Genomic DNA, 16222 nt, shown 5'->3' on the forward strand with positions numbered 1-16222 from the left:
GTCTCTATTCAAGGCAGCTACTCTCCCCTGAACATCTAGATTTTTCTACTATCAGAAGGAAGATATGTTCTTTCAATAGCCTATTTATTTATAAACAAGTAATAACTGCATTTTTGTTAACTGCCAGACACTGTAAAATTCAGACAATGCATGAGTTAAAATGCCTGGTCCTTTGTCTTCTGAGAGCTCACATTCTAGCAAGAGTCCATCTACTTCCTCATTCATTCATTCATTTTAAACATTTATTAAAAGCCTGTCAGGCATCAGGTCAGGAACAACTGCCCCAGTCCTTGCCCTGATGGAATTCCCAGACTGTAATCCAGGCAACAAAGTCAGAATAGACCATTAATAAAGTTATTTATGGGATTTCCCTGGTGGTGCATTGGGTTAGAATCTGCCTGTCAATGCAAGGGACACAGGTTCTATTGCTGGTCCGGGAAGATCCCACATGCCTCGGAGCAATGAAGTCCGTGAACCACAGTTACTGAGTCCATGCTCTAGGGCCCATGAACTGCAACTACTGAACCCTGAGTGCCATACAGCCCATGCTCTGCTACAGGAGATACCTGAACTACAGTGAAGACCCAGTGCAACCAAAAATAAAAATAAAGTTATTAAGGAGCCCAGGGAGGGAGGTAGCAATCATGACTGGGTGAGTTAGTGGGACTTTACAGAAAAGAAAAAAAATGAAGAGGTAATCACCGTGCAAAAGAGAAGGGAAAGATAATTTGGACAGAGGAAACAACAAAGCAAATAGTTTGAGGCAGGAAACAGCAAGGTCAGAGGTAAAAGTGGAGAGTAAGTGGGGACTGGATCACAAAGAGGCCAGGTGGCCAAGCTTAGGACTTTAGATGTGACCTGTTAGTTAACCAGAGGTCAGTGACAGCATAATAGTTGTGCCATGATTGCGTATGTGTTTTAGATAGATAATTGTTTTGAGGGACAAAACTCCTCCAAGAGTTAATTTGCAGAAAATCAAGGTGATCTAACCAGTTCACCCTAAAGGAGATCAGTCCTAAGTGTTCATTTGAAGGACTGATGTTGAAGCTGAAACTCCAATACTTTGGCCACCTTATGTGAAGAGCTGACTCATTTGAAAAGACCCTGATACTGGGAAAGATTGAAGGCAGGAGGAGAAGGGGACGACAGAGGATGAGATGGTTGGATGGCATTACCGACTCAATGGACATGAGTTTGGGTGAACTCCAGGAGTTGGTGATAGACAGGGAGGCCTGGTGTGCTGCAGTCCATGGGGTCACAAAGAGTCAGACACGACTGAGTGACTGAACTGAACGGAACTGAATGTGGACAGTAGCCCATAACATATGTTACCCACCCTTCCTTGCTCAGTCTCAGGTTCCTGGAGGCAGCACAGGTCCACATACCTTCCTTGTACAGTAAGTCCCCTACATATGAATGAGTTCTGTTTGAGAACAAGTTTGTAAACCTAATTTGTTCGTAAGTACAACGTTAGCCTAAGTTCCCAACTAACACGATTGGCTATATATAGTACTGTACTGTAATAGGTTTCTAGTACTTTTCACACAAATAATACATACAGGACAAACACAAAAATAAAAAAGCATTTAATCTTACAGTATAGTACCTTGAAAGTACAGTAGTACAATACAACAGCTTGTGTACAGGGGCTGGCATCAAGTGAACAGACAAGAAAAGTTGCTGACTGGAGGAGGGAGAGGAGGTGGGAGATGGTAGAGCTGAAGGGTCATCAGCAATCGGAGGCGGAGCGCAAGCTGCAATTTCACCCATGCCTGACATTGATGGCACAGGTCCTGTTCCTAGCTGGATTCAATTCTATCTACTCGCTTGAAAAAACAATCTAGTGATGTCTTAGCAGTAGCTCTTTTTTCTCATCATAGATAACATAGTAGCACTGGATTGCATCCTGAATCACTCCTACATCCTTCATGAATGATTCTCAAAAACTTAATAGTGCCTCATCAAATAAAGATAATTCCCTTGCCATTTCTGGCACTGTGGATCTCTTTAGTTCTTCAGTTACTTCTTCTTCCTCTTGTCTCTCTTTGTCCTTTCTCTGGGTCACCAATTCCATCAGGTTTTCATTAGTAAGCCTCACGTTTGCATCTTTGAACTTACTGTACCTACAGAAACTTCATTATTTTCTAAAATGCCCTCTCCCAGATGGCAGGAATGTTTCTGCAATCAAATGCCCTATTTTTCCCAAACCCCTAATGTGTGGAATCTAAAGACTCTTAGAAAGTCCCTCAAATAAGTCTTCTTGAAAGAGTGAAGAAGCATCTTCATGAAATAAAGTCTTCTTAGGCTGGAACTGCTGACGACTGATTTGTTACATAGACGTAAGCTCCCAAGACCAGGGACTATGCAGTCTCATGAAAATAGCATCATTATAAGACCTAACTTGATGAACTGATTCTTTTGAATTGTGTGCTGGAGAAAACTCTAGAGAGTCAATTGGACAGCAAGGAGACCAAAAAAGTCAATCATAAAGGAAATCAACCCTGACTATTCATTGGAAGGATTGATGCTGAAGTTCCAATACTTTGGCCACCTGATGGGAAGAGTCAACTCATTGGAAAAGACCCTGATGCTGGGAAAGATTGAAGGCAGAAGAAGGGGGTGACAGAGGATGAGATGGCTGGATGGCATCACCAACTCAGCGGACATGAGTTTGAGCAGACTCCAGGAGATAGTGAAGGACAGGAGAGCCTGGTGTGCTGCAGTTCAAGGGGTCACAAAGAGTCAGACATGACTTAGCAACTAAACAACAACTGTTTCTATGCCCATTTTGCAGTTACCTAGAGTGATGATGTCTGTCTTGGCCAGAAGAGGCATGGGTGAGAGTTATTCTCAAGGAGAAATAATCTACCAGCTGCCACTGGTCTTATCCACTTATCCTCACATCTTCTCAGTGGCCCCAGACTGGTCTCATTTCCTCTCTGGGGTGGCTGATTATATTGCCCAGTCTGTTTAGTCAACACAAAACCAACTTTTGATCTAAGATCTAAGGCTCTGAGTTCTTAAGTCCATGGTATTTACTTAATTCTCAAGGAATATGCAAGGAATGAGAACTAGGCCATTTCCCCCATGCTCCAAAATAGCCTTGATGCTTGATGCTACAAAACAATAATTCTGGGCAAGGTTCTGAGACAGAGGATTCCATTTTTTAAATTTTTCACAAAGAATTAAGATCCATTAGGGACTTGAGTCAATCTTCTAGAGATGATCTAACCATCTCTCTCTACTGGGCTCTCTCCACTCTTACCCTACTTTAAAAAAAAAAAAATCTGTTTTTAAGAATTGTGACAAGTCATGACAGCAGAGATAGCACACTGTCTTAGAAGAGGGGATTTCAGCTTCAAAGGCCTACAACTTACTTCTTTTATTTCCTACGTTCTCCTGTGTTTTCCTGTGTCCCCCTGAGGCAGCGGATTCATCCATTTAGTTACTCATTCATTCAATTACTCATTTACTTAAAAATAAATTTATTAGGGATTCCCCTCTTCCAGTTGTTAAGAATCCACCTTCTAATGCATGAGATGTGGGTTTGATCCCTGTTCAGGGAACTAAGATCCCACATGCTGGGGGGCAACTAAGCACCCATGCCACAACTCAAGCAGCCCACACACGGCAATAAAGACCTAGCACAGACAAAATTAATAATGATAATAATAAATAAATAGGTAAACTTATTACATGCCACTTGATACTAAGCACGGACTTTTAGTGCTGGGCATATTGTTGGATGCAAGACAAGGTCTTCATAGGACTTATCTCCCAGAGCAGGTAGTCAGCAAACTACAGCCTGGAACCAGATCTATCCCACTGCCTATTTTTGTAAACACAGTTTTAACAAAACACGGACACGCCAATTCAATGTACAAATTTTCCATGGAGCTGAGTATGACCTGCAAAGCCTAAAATATATCTACCCCATTCAGGAAAAGTTTTCCAAGCATTGTCCCAGCAGATGATTGAGACAACTAGTACACAGGTAAAACACACACACACACACACACACACACACACACACACACACACACACACACACACAAGATCAAGTATCCTTATGCTTACAAACTGTGGTGCTGGAGAAGACTCTTGAGAGCCCTGTGGACTATAAGGAGGTCAAATCAGTTAATCCTAAAGGAAACCAACCCTGAATATTCACTGGAAGGAGTGATGCTGAAGCTGAAGCTCTAATACTTTGGCCACCTGATATAAAGAGCTGACTCATTGGAAAAGATCCTAATGCTGGGAAAGATTGAAGGCAAAAGGAGAAGAGGGCAGCAGAGCATAAAAATGGTTAGATTGCATCACTGACTCAAAGGACATAAATTTGAGCAAATTCTGGGAGACAGTGGAGGGCAGAGGAGCCTGGCATGCTGCAGTCCATGGGGTCGCAAAGAGTCTGACATGACTTCAGGACTGAACAACAACAAAAAGTGTACACATGTCAAAACTACGATGAGGTGTTAACCTCACACCAGTCAGAATGGCCATCATCAAAAAATCTACAAACAATAAATGCTGGAGGGAGTGTGGAATAAAGAGAACCCTCTGACATTGTTGGTGGGAATGTAAACTGATACAGTCACTGTACAGAACAGTATGGAGTTTCCTTAGAAAACTAAAAATAAAACTAATCATATGACGTAGTAATCCCATTACTGGGCATATATCCTGAAAAAAATTGTAGTTCAAAAGGACACATGTACCCTCATGTTCATTACATCAAAATTATATAGCATTGGATGTATTTCCTTTTTCTAACCTTCATGATGGTAGACTGAAAGATGGGAAGAACCAAGAAAGCAATTCTCCATAATTCTTGGACTATCATTGCCTCCTTTCGCACAGCTTCCATTTATAGAGTGTTTCTTCTTGTCTCCATATCATCAGATTAATTAAACAGGAAGGAAACTACTAGAGAGAAGCAGTAGGTGGACCACAGGCCCAACATGTCCATGATAAAATGATTCAGAAGTGGATGACGTGTCACCCCAGTTCCTCTACCCGCTATCAACATGACTTAAAATAGGAGACACTTTTGGGACTTCCTTGATGGTCCAATGGCTAAGACTCTGTGCTCTCAATGCAGAGGGCCTGGGTTCAATCCCTGGTCAGGGAACTAGATCCCATATGATGCAACTAAGAGTTTGCATGTCGCAGCTAAAGATCCTGAGTACCATGACTAAGACCCGTTGCAGTCAAATAAATAAAAAATAAAAATAAATATTAAAAAAATATTTAAGACACTTTTAGGGTGCCTTCGTGAAGAAAAGATGGATTTGGGTGTCATGTAGATGTTTTCCAGGCTGATAAACCATTTACCTTCTCTGAGGCACAATTTTCTAACCTAGAAAATGCAGGTAATAATGCCAACCTTTGAGGGTATTTTTGATAAAGAATGAACTGGCATAATGCATGTGAAAGTGACTGGCTGGAGTCCGGGTGCTTCCGGCCTATGATTTTCCCAGTTCCACGCCTCTTCCTGTCTTCGTCCGCCAGGGTCACAGCACAGTCTGTGTTGATTCATGACTTCACTCTGGCTCCTTCTGATCTTTGATCAGTCAGTCTGTCTCGCATCCCCAGAGGCAGCACTGCCTGCCCTCAGTGTAAGGGGAGTGTTGACATGAAAGATGAGCAGCACCAGCTCACACATCTTGCTGATACCCGGGAGGAGGCAATGGATTAGCCTCTGAGTGCAAACATTTCACTTCTTCCTCTAGAGGCTTCTCTGCTTGAGCCCACCCAGCCGCCTTCTAGACAATGCCAAAATCGCTCCCCAATCTGGTGAAGTTGGGGAAAAAAAAAAACAAAACACTTTTAAAATCGATGAATTATTTAACATGATTCAGGCCTCAGTGGATTCAGAACCAGTAGCCTCATCATCATTTAATTAGTTTGTTAGAAGTGTGGAATCCAGGACTTCCCTGCTGGTCCGATGACTGGGGAACCACCTGCCAATGCAGGAACCGGGTTCAATTTCTGGTCTGGGAAGATCCCACATGCCCTGGAGCAACTAAGCCCATGCGTCACAAAGAGTGAAGCCCTTGCACCCGAGAGCCCAGAGCCCGTGCTCTGCAACAAGAGGAGCCCCTGCGATGAGAAACCCGTGCACTGCTGGAGAGTAGCCCCTTCTCGCCACAACTGCAAAAAGTCCGCACACAGCAACAAAGACCCAGGACAGCCCAAAATAAAAATAAATAAATCTCAGGTCACCCTCCTGACCCACTGACTCAGAATCTCCATGTTCACAGGATCCTCACGCAATCTACATGCACATTAAAGTTTGAAGCCCACTGGGACAGACCAGGATTTCTTTATCCAGAATTTATGTCTCAACCATATCCCCAGAGAGTGTTTCCTTTGGCCTGGAACTTTTTGCAAGCTTTGTGGATGATTTTCCTCTGCAGCCAGGGTCAAGGACTGCTGGTTTACAAACTGCTCATCTAGGTTGACACTCCCTGAAAGCTCAGCAGTATTAACAGTCAGACCTCAAACCCCAGAGTGAATGTCTAATAGAGTAGGGATTAGATAGGCAGTCCCCAAAGATCCAGTCTACATTCATTTAATCCCTATCCCATTGTTCTTTCCTGGGCAGATGGATAAGGATATAAATTCACTTTTACCTATTATTACCTGTTAGAATTCACAATCCCAACTCATTCAGTCTACCCAAATCAAACTCAAAAGAAGCTATCCTGCAATACTTGTTTTCAAGTTTATAGTGAGCACAGATGATTTCATGAAATATCTTCAACCTATCTTTCCCTCTGAATAAATGTTGATGCCCAGTTCTTCTTCCTCCAACATTGTATTAAACTAATGCTCTCCTTTCTTTCTCTCATATCTACATTTCTCTGCTGGTTTAACTTTTAGAATCAATCTATCTTCTAAGCCCTAAAACAAAGATAGACTTTCTTTATAACTTTTTTCTAGGATTCCTCTAAGAATGGACTTACCCTTCCTCTGAATATCCCTATTGGATGATATGAAACTCTCTGAAGGAGAGTAGCAGAAATGATGCTCCAAAAATAATCCAAGCACACCATCTCTACATTCTCCAACTTACTTGCAGCTAGCTTGGAGCTGTGTAAATGGTTCATGCCAACAGACGTGAGAATAAGTATTCTGTGCCACTTCCTGGCTGAGGCATTTAAGAGGCAGCACACTAGCTCCATTCCTTTCTTTCTTTAAGTAGAAAACTTGGAAGTCACATGTTTCTATGATAGTGTCACAAAGTAAAGAGAGCCTGGATCTCTGTGCCATCAGATAGTGGACAGCTCTCAGCCATCGACATTGAATAGAAAAGTATTGTGCTAAGCCACTAAGATTGGGATAGACAGTTGTGCGTAGCAGCATCTGGCATTGCTTAACCTAGCAAGAGGTCCATGCCATTAATGCATATCAAACTTCAATGTGAGTATGAGTCAAGTAGGGATCTTGGTAAAATATTAAAATTCAGTAGATGTAGGGAGGGACTTGAAGTTTCTGATGCTATTGATGATGCTGGCCCTTGGACAACAATTTAATAGCAAGACTCGAAAACATTCTCCATTGCTCTATAATTCTTGCACATAATTCTTTCTCTCTCCAACTAGACCATAAGTTCTTGCTGGCACGTATTAACATCCGTGCCACAAATACACTCAAGAAAGTTGAGAACATCAGCCAAAGTTATGGAGCACAGCCCTCTGAAAATTCTTTCCTCCATAAAAGCAATAAGAAAACTTGCAAAAATTTAATAATAAAAAACTTCTCCAAAATGGGAATTAGTCAAAGACTTGAAGCAATCTGGGGAACATGTATGCCCTCCCCCCAAATAGCACAACTGTACTAAGAACAGTGAGCTTTGTAACCTCTTAATTTGTCCTAGTTCCTTTGCCTAATCTCCAGCTCTTTGTTAGCTCTGAAAGATAACAGATCAATTTCAAATGAAAATCAATAGCCTGTAAGCCATCGAGGAGAGCAAAAGGAGGGGAATAAAACAGTCTGTAGCTCTTTAAAAGCCTCATTCTCAGAGTACTATAATTATGACCTATATAGTATATTCACTATGTAAGTTTAGTATCACTTATAAAGATATCTGAATTTGACAATAAGGAGTTCATGATCTGAGCCACAGTCACCTCCTGGTCTTGTTTGTTGACTGTATAGAGCTTCTCCATCTTTGGCTGCAAAGAATATAATCAATCTGATTTCAGTGTTGACCATCTGGTGATGTCCATGTGTAGAGTCTTCTCTTGTGTTGTAGGAAGATGGTGTTTGCTATGACCAGTGCATTCTCTTGGCAAAACTCTATTAGTCTTTGCCCTGCTTCATTCTGTATTCCGAGGCCAAATTGCCTGTTACCCCAGGTGTTTCTTGACTTCCTACTTTTGCATTCCAGTCCCCTATATTGAAAATGACATCTGTTTTGGGTGTTAGTTCTAAAAGGTCTTGTAGGTCTTCATAGAACCGTTCAACTTCAGCTTCTCCAGCATTACTGGTTGGGGCATAGGCTTGGCTTACTGTGATATTGAATGCTTTGTCTTGGAAATGAACAGAGATCATTCTGTCATTTTTGAGATTGCATCCAAGTACTGCATTTCAGACTCTTTTGTTGACCATGATGGCTACTCCATTTCTTCTAAGGGATTCCTGCCCACAGTAGTAGATATAATGGTCATCTGAGTTAAATTCACCCATTCCAGTCCATTTTAGTTCACTGATTCCTAGAATGTTGACATTCACTCTTGCCATCTCCTGTTTGACCACTTCCAGTTTGCCTTGATTCATGGACCTAATATTCCAGGTTCCTATGCAGTATTACTCTTTACAGCATCAGACCTTGCTTCTATCACCAGTCACATCCACAACTGAGTATTGTTTCTGCTTTGGCTTCATCCCTTCATTCTTTCTGGAGTTATTTCTCCACTGATCTCCAGTAGCATACTGGGCACCTACTGACCTGAGGAGTTCCTCTTTCAGTATCCTCTCATTTTGCCTTTTCATACTGTTCATGGATTTCTCAAGGCAAGAATACTGAAGTGGTTTGCCATTCCCTTCCCCAGTGGACCACATTCTGTCAGACTTCTCCACCATGACCCGCCGATCTTGGGTGGCCCCACATGGCATGGCTTAGTTTCATTGAGTCAGACAAGGCTGTGGTGTGTGTGATCAGATTGACTAGTTTTCTCTGATTATGGTTTCAGTGTGTCTGCCCTCTGATGTCTCTTGCAACACCTACCGCCTTAGTTGGGTTTCTCTTACCTTGGACGAGGGGTATCTCCTCACTGCCGCCCCTCCTGACCTTGAACGTGGGGTAGTTCCCCTTGGCTGCTGCCCATGACCTTGGGCATAGGGTAGCTCATCTCAGACTTTAATTGAAGAAAGTAGGGAAAACAACTACACCATTCAGGTATGACCTAAATCAAATCCCTTGTGATTATACAGTGGAAGTGAGAAATAAGTTTAAGGGCCTAGATCTGATAAACAGAATGACTGATGAACTATGGATGGAGGTTCCTGACATTGTACAGGAGACAGGGATCAAGACCATCCCCATGGAAAAGAAATGCAAAAAAGCAAAATGGCTGTCTGGGGAGGCCTTACAAATAACTATGAAAAGAAGAGAAGTGAAAAGCAAAGGAGAAAAGGAAAGATATAAGCATCTGAACGCAGAGTTCCAAAGAATAGCAAGGAGAGATAAGAAAGCCTTCCTCAGTGATTAATGCAAAGAAATAGAGGAAAACAACAGAATGGGAAAGACTAGAGATATCTTCAAGAAAATTAGAGATACCAAAGGAACATTTCACGCAAAGATGGGCTTGATAAAGGAAAGAAATGGTATGGACCTAAGAGAAGCAGAAGATATTGAGAAGAGGTGGCAAGAATACACAGAAGAACTGTACAAAAAGATCTTCATGACCAAGATAATCACGATGGTATGATCACTCACCTAGAGCCAGACATCCTGGAATGTGAGGTCAAGTGGACCTTAGAAAGCATCACTAAAAACAAACCTAATGGAGGTGATAGAATTCCAGTGGAGCCATTTCAAATCCTGGAAGATGATGCTGTGAAAGTGCTGCACTCAATATGCCAGCAAATGTGGAAAACTCAGCAGTGGCCACAGAACTGGAAAAGGTCAGTTTTCATTCCAATCCCAAAGAAAGGATATGCCAACGAATGCTCAAACTACTGCACAATTGTACTCATCTCACATGATAGTAAAGTTATGCTCAAAATTCTCCAAGCCAGGCTTCAGCAATACATGAACTGTGAACTTCCAGATGTTCAAGCTGGTTTTAGAAAAGGCAGAGGAACCAGAGATCAAATTGCCAACATCTGCTGGATCATGGAAAAAGCAAGAGAGTTCCAGAAAAACAGCTATTTCTGCTTTATTGACTATGCAAAAGTCTTTAACTGTGTGGATCACAACAAACTGTGGGAAATTCTTCAAGAGATGGGAATACCAGACCACCTGACCTGCCTCTTGAGAAACCTATATGCAGGTCAGGAAGCAACAGTTAGAACTGGACATGGAACAACAGACTGGTTCCAAATAGGAAAAGGAATACATCAAGGCTGTATATTGTCACCCTGCTTATTTAACTTATATGCAGAGTACATCATGAGAAACGCTGGGCTGGATGAAGCACAAGCTGGAATCAAGATTGCCGGGAGAAATATCAGTAACCTCAGATATGCACATGATACCACCCTGATGGCAGAAAGTGAAGAGGAACTAAAAAGCCTCTTGATGAAAGTGAAAGAAGACAGTGAAAAAGTTGGCTTAAAGCTCAACATTCAGAAAACGAAGATCATGGCATCTGGTCCCATCACTTCACGGGAAATAGATGGGGAAACAGTGGAAACCATGTCAGACTTTATTTTGGGGGGCTCCAAAATCACGGCAGATAGTGACTGCAGCCATGAAATTAAAAGATGCTTACTCCTTGGAAGGAAAGTTAAGACCAACCTAGATAGCATATTAAAAAGCAGAGATATTACTTTGCCAACAAAGGTCTGTCTAGTCAAGGCTATGGTTTTTCCAGTGGTCATGTATGGATGCGAGAGTTGGACTGTGAAGAAAGCTGAGCACCAAAGAATTGATGGTTTTGAACTGTGGTGTTGGAGAAGACTCTTGAGAGTCCCTTGGACTGCAAGGAGATCCAACCAGCTCATTCTAAAGGAGATCACAAACATGTATACACCCATGGCAGATTCATGTTGATGTATGGCAAAACCAATACAATATTGTAAAGTTAAAAAATAATAATAATAATAATAAAATAAAATATGAAAAAATAAATAAATAAAGGAGATCAGTCCTGGGTGTTCATCGGAAGGACTGATGCTAAAGCTGAAACTCCAATTCTTTGGCCACCTCATGCTAAGATTTGACTCATTGGAAAAGACTCTGATGCTGGGAGGGATTGGGGGCAGGAGGAAAAGGGAACAACAGAGGATGAGATGGCTGGATGGCTTCACCGACTCGATGGACATGAGTTTGAGTAAACTCTGGGAGTTGGTGATGGACAGGGAGGTCTGGCATGCTGAGATTCATGGCGTTGCAAATAGACACGACTGAGTGACTGAACTGAACTGAACTGATGGGACTGGATGCCATAGTTTGATGAATGTTGAGCTTTAAACCAACTTTTTCACACCCTTCTTTCACTTTCATCACAAGGCTCTTTAGTTCTTCTTCACTTTCTGCCAGAAGAGCGGTGTCATCTGCATATCTGAGGTTATTGATATTTTTCCCAGCAATCTTGATTCCAGCTTGTGCTTCTTCCAGCCCAGCGTTTCTCATGACGTACTCTCCATGTAAGTTAAATAAGCAGGGTGACAATATACACAGCCTTGACGTACTCCTTTTCCTATTTGGAACCAGTCTGTTGTCCCATGTCCAGTTCTAACTGTTGCTCCCTGACCTGCATACAGATTTCTTAGGAGGCAGGTCAGGTGGTCTGTATTCCCATCTCTTGAAGAATTTCCCACAGTTTGTTGTGATCCACACAGTCAAAGGCTTTGGCATAGTCAATAAAGCAGAAACAGATCTTTTTCTGAAACTCTCTTGCTTTTTCCATGATCCAGCGGATGTTGGCAATTTGATCTCTGGTTCCTCTGCCTTTTCTAAAACCAGCTTGAACATCTGGAAGTTCATGGTCGTGTATTGCTGAAGCCTGGCTTGGAGAATTTTGAGCATTACTTTGCTAGCATGTGAGATGAGTGCAATTGTGCAGTAGTTTGAGCATTCTTTGGTGTTGCCTTTCTTTGGGATTGGAATGAAAACTGACATTTTCCAGTCCTGTGGCCACTGCTGAGTTTTCCAAATTTGCTGGCACATTGAGTGCAGCACTTTCACAGCATCATCTTTTAGGATTTGAAACAGTTCAACTGGAATTCCATCACCTCCACTACCTTTGTTCATAGAGATGCTTCCGAAGGCCCACTTGACTTCAAATTCCATGATGTCTGGCTCTAGGTGAGTGATTACACCCTCGTGGTCATCTGGGTCATGAAGATTTTTTTTTGTATAGTTTTTCTATGTATTCTTGACATCTTTTCTTAATATTTTCTGCCTCTGTTAGATCCACATCATTTCTGTCCTTTATTGTGCCATCTTTGCATGAAATGTTCCCTTGGTATCTCTAATTTTCTTGAAGAGATCTCTAGTCTTTCCCATTCTATTTCTTTGCATTGATAGCTGAGGAAGGCTTTTTTATCTCTCCTTGCTATTCTTTGGAACTCTGCATTCAAATGGGTATATCTTTCCTTTCCTCCTTTGCCTTTAGCTTCTCTTCTTTTCTCAGCTATTTGTAAGGCCTCCTTAGAGAATCATTTTGCCTTTTTGCATTTCTCTTTCTTGGGGATGGTCTTGATCACTGCCTCCTGTACGATGTAAGAAACTTCCTTCCATAGTTATTCAGACATTCTGTTTATCAGATCTAATCCCTTGAATCTACTTGTCACTTCCACTGTATAATTGTAAGAGATTTGATTTAGATCACACCTGAATGGTCTTGTGGTTTTCTCTCCTTTCTTCAAGTTAAGTCTGAACTTGGCTATAAGGTGTTCATGATCTGAACCACAGTCAGTTCCTGGTCTTGTTTTTGCTGACTCTATAGAGCTTCTCCATCTTTGGCTGCAAAGAATATAATAAATCTGATTTCGGTGTTGACCATCTGATGATGTCCATGTATAGAGTCTTCTCTTATGCTGTTGGAAGAGGGTGTTTGCTATGACCAGTGCATTCTCTTGGCAAAACTCTGTTAGCCTTTGACTTGCTCTGTTTTGTACTCCAAGGCCAAATTTGCCTGTTATTCCAGGTATCTCTTGAATTCTTTCTTTTGCATTACTCTCCCCTATGATGAAAAGGACATCTTTTTTGGGTGTTAGTTTCTAGACAGTTTTGTAGGTCTTCATAGAACTGTTCAACTTCAGCTTCTTCAGCATTACTGGTTGGGACATAGTCTTGGATTACTGTGATATTGAATGGTTTGCCTTGGAAATGAACAGAGATCATTCTGTCCTTTTTAAGATTGCACCCAAATACTGCATTCCGGACTCTTTTGTTGACTATGATAGCTACTCCATTCCTTCTAAGGGATTCTTGCCCACAGTAGTAGATATAATGGCCATCTGAGTTAAATTCACCCATTCCAGTCCATTTTAGTTCACTGATTGAAATACTGCTTAGTCATGCTAAAACAGGAATAAGCCTTGAAAAGAAGCCAGACCTGATAGAGCATATATTGCATAATTCAATTTAGGTGAAATGTCTAGTATAGAGAAATCCAGAGGGAAAAATTAGATTAGAAGTTTCCAAGGACTGGAAGAGAGGAGAATTGATAGTGACTACCAATGGGTATGGGGTTTGTTTCTGAGACGATGAATATATTCTGGATTTAGAATGGTGGTGGTTGCGCTGTCTTGTGAAGTTACTGAAAATGACTGAATTGTATATTTTGAAAGGAAAAGACATAGTATGTTAGTTTTATTTCTATAAAAGTATAAAAAGGAATAAAACAGAAATGGTTGAGTTGAAAATTACAGTAACTGAAAGACATGAAAATAAATTATAAACAAAAAGAAATTCAAATAGGAAGGCATGAGGAAAGAAGAGTAGAGGGGAGTAAAAATCCTTTATATTTGATTAGAAACATTACTGCACATGCAGAAGTTTCCTGAATAAGTCTTATTTTTCAGACTTTTCATATGCTATTTCCTCTCCTAGGACATTCTTTCTACTCTGGTCTTCCAGGGAAAGCTTAACTCCTGAAGCTCAAATTTTGACTCCCGCAGACAGCATTCCTATCTTCCCTCAGCTGTTATTCTCTCAGTTTTCTGCATAGGCATAGCACTTATTATCGATTCTATGGAAGTGGCTCTGTATTTTCATTTTTTATGTATTAATCAAGGCATAAACTACCTGGTATCTCAGACAGTAAAGAATCCTCCTGCCTAGGCAGGAGACACAAGTTCAGTCCCTGGGTTGGGAAGATCCCCTGGAGAATGAAACGGCTACTCACTCCAGTATTCTTTCCTGCAGAATTCCATGGACAGAGGAGGCTGGTGTGCTACAGTCCATGGAATCACAAATAGTTGGACACAACTGAGCAACTAACACTAATATTCTACATCAGTAAAGTACAAAAATGTTAAGGATAGAGCTCAATTACTTTTATGTATGCAAAAGTCATAGGACTACACCCAGTTAAGATACAGAAGATTTTAAGACTCCCAAAAGTCTTCTTGTGCTCTCCAAGCTAGATAATCAAAAGTGAAGTGAATGTGAAAGTCATTCAGTTGTGCCTGACTCTTTGCAACCCCATGAACTATATATAGTCCATTTTCCAGGCCAGAATACTGGAGTGGGTAGCCTTTCCCTTCTCCAGGGGATCTTTCCAACCCAGGTCTCCCACATTGCAGGAAGATTCTTTACCAGCTAAGCCACAAGGGAAGCCCAAATATACTGGAGTAGGTAGCCTATTCCCTCTCCAGCACATCTTCCAGACCCAGGAATCTAACTGGGGTCTCCTGCATTGCAGGCGGATTCTTTACCAACTGAGCTATCAGAGATAATCACTATTCTGACGTCTCCCTGAATACATCAGTTATGTCTGGTTTTGAACTTCATATTCTTAAAATCAAATCATGAGAGCAGAGTTCTTTCCTGTCTGGATTTTTCATTCAACATCAGGTTTGTGACATTCATCCATGTACTTGTATGTAGTGTCAGGTGCTATTTTTCATTGATGTATAGTATTCCAATAAAGACACTGGAATGCATTTATCCATTCAAATGTTGATGGCTCTATAGGTGTGCTTCCACTAGGGGCTGTCATGAATAAAGTTTCCTGGACACTTCCTATATATCCCTCTTAGTGAACACAGGCACTTATTTCTGTTGGGTATAAACACAGGAGTGGAAGTGTCGGGTTATTGCAGATAACTGTGTTTAGCTTTGGTAGACAGAAACAGTTTCCTAAGTTGCTTGGCATGTTTTATAAAATCCAGAACAATGTGTGAAAGCATGGTTGTTGTTGTTCAGTCGCTCAGTCACGTGAGACTCTTTGTGACCCCATGGACTGCAGCATGCCAGGTTTCCCTGTCCGTCACTATCTCCTGGAGCTTGCTCAAGCTCATGTCCATTGATTTGGTGTGATAACATTCAACCATCTTGTCCACTGCCATCCCCTTATCCTCCTGTCTTCAGTTTTTCCCAGCATCAGGGTCTTTTCTAATGAGTCAGCTCTTCCCATCAGGTGGCCAAATTATTGGAGCTTCAGCTTCAGCATCAGTCCCTCCAATGAATACTCAGGATTGCTTTCCTTTAATAGCGACTGGCTTGATCTCTTTCCAGTCCAAGGGACTTTCAAGAATCTTCTCCAACACCACAGTTCAAAAGCATCAATTCTTCAGCACTCAGCCTTCTTTATGATCCAACTCTCACATCCATTCATGACCACTGGAAAAATCATAGCTTTGAGAGCATGGTGCTGTGTTTTCATCGCCAGTCTACATAACTTTCTCCTCACTAAACTATTCGCATCCTGAGGGCACAGACTGTATTCTTTCACCTCTAAGTACTCAGTACCCTGTCTGACGTGGAAAAAATTGGAAAAAAATTGCACGGCCCTATTCGAGAGACCAGCATCCCTTTTCTGTAAAGGGCAGGGTAGTAAATGTTTTAGGCTTCATACAGCCTGTCACACTCCTAAAC

At 41.5% G+C, this 16222-nt stretch overlaps 1 non-coding gene across 1 annotated transcript; it reads left to right on the forward strand.

Annotated features, from left to right (window-relative positions):
• The first annotated feature begins 5058 nt into the window (after window positions 1-5058).
• TRNAE-CUC (transfer RNA glutamic acid (anticodon CUC)) lies at window positions 5059-5131 on the forward strand. The gene has a single exon. It is a non-coding gene; the product is annotated as a tRNA-Glu (tRNA).
• Window positions 5132-16222: the final 11091 nt, after the last annotated feature.

This window comes from Ovis aries, chromosome 18, assembly GCF_016772045.2.
Source record: "Ovis aries strain OAR_USU_Benz2616 breed Rambouillet chromosome 18, ARS-UI_Ramb_v3.0, whole genome shotgun sequence".
Taxonomy (NCBI): Eukaryota; Metazoa; Chordata; class Mammalia; order Artiodactyla; family Bovidae; genus Ovis; species Ovis aries.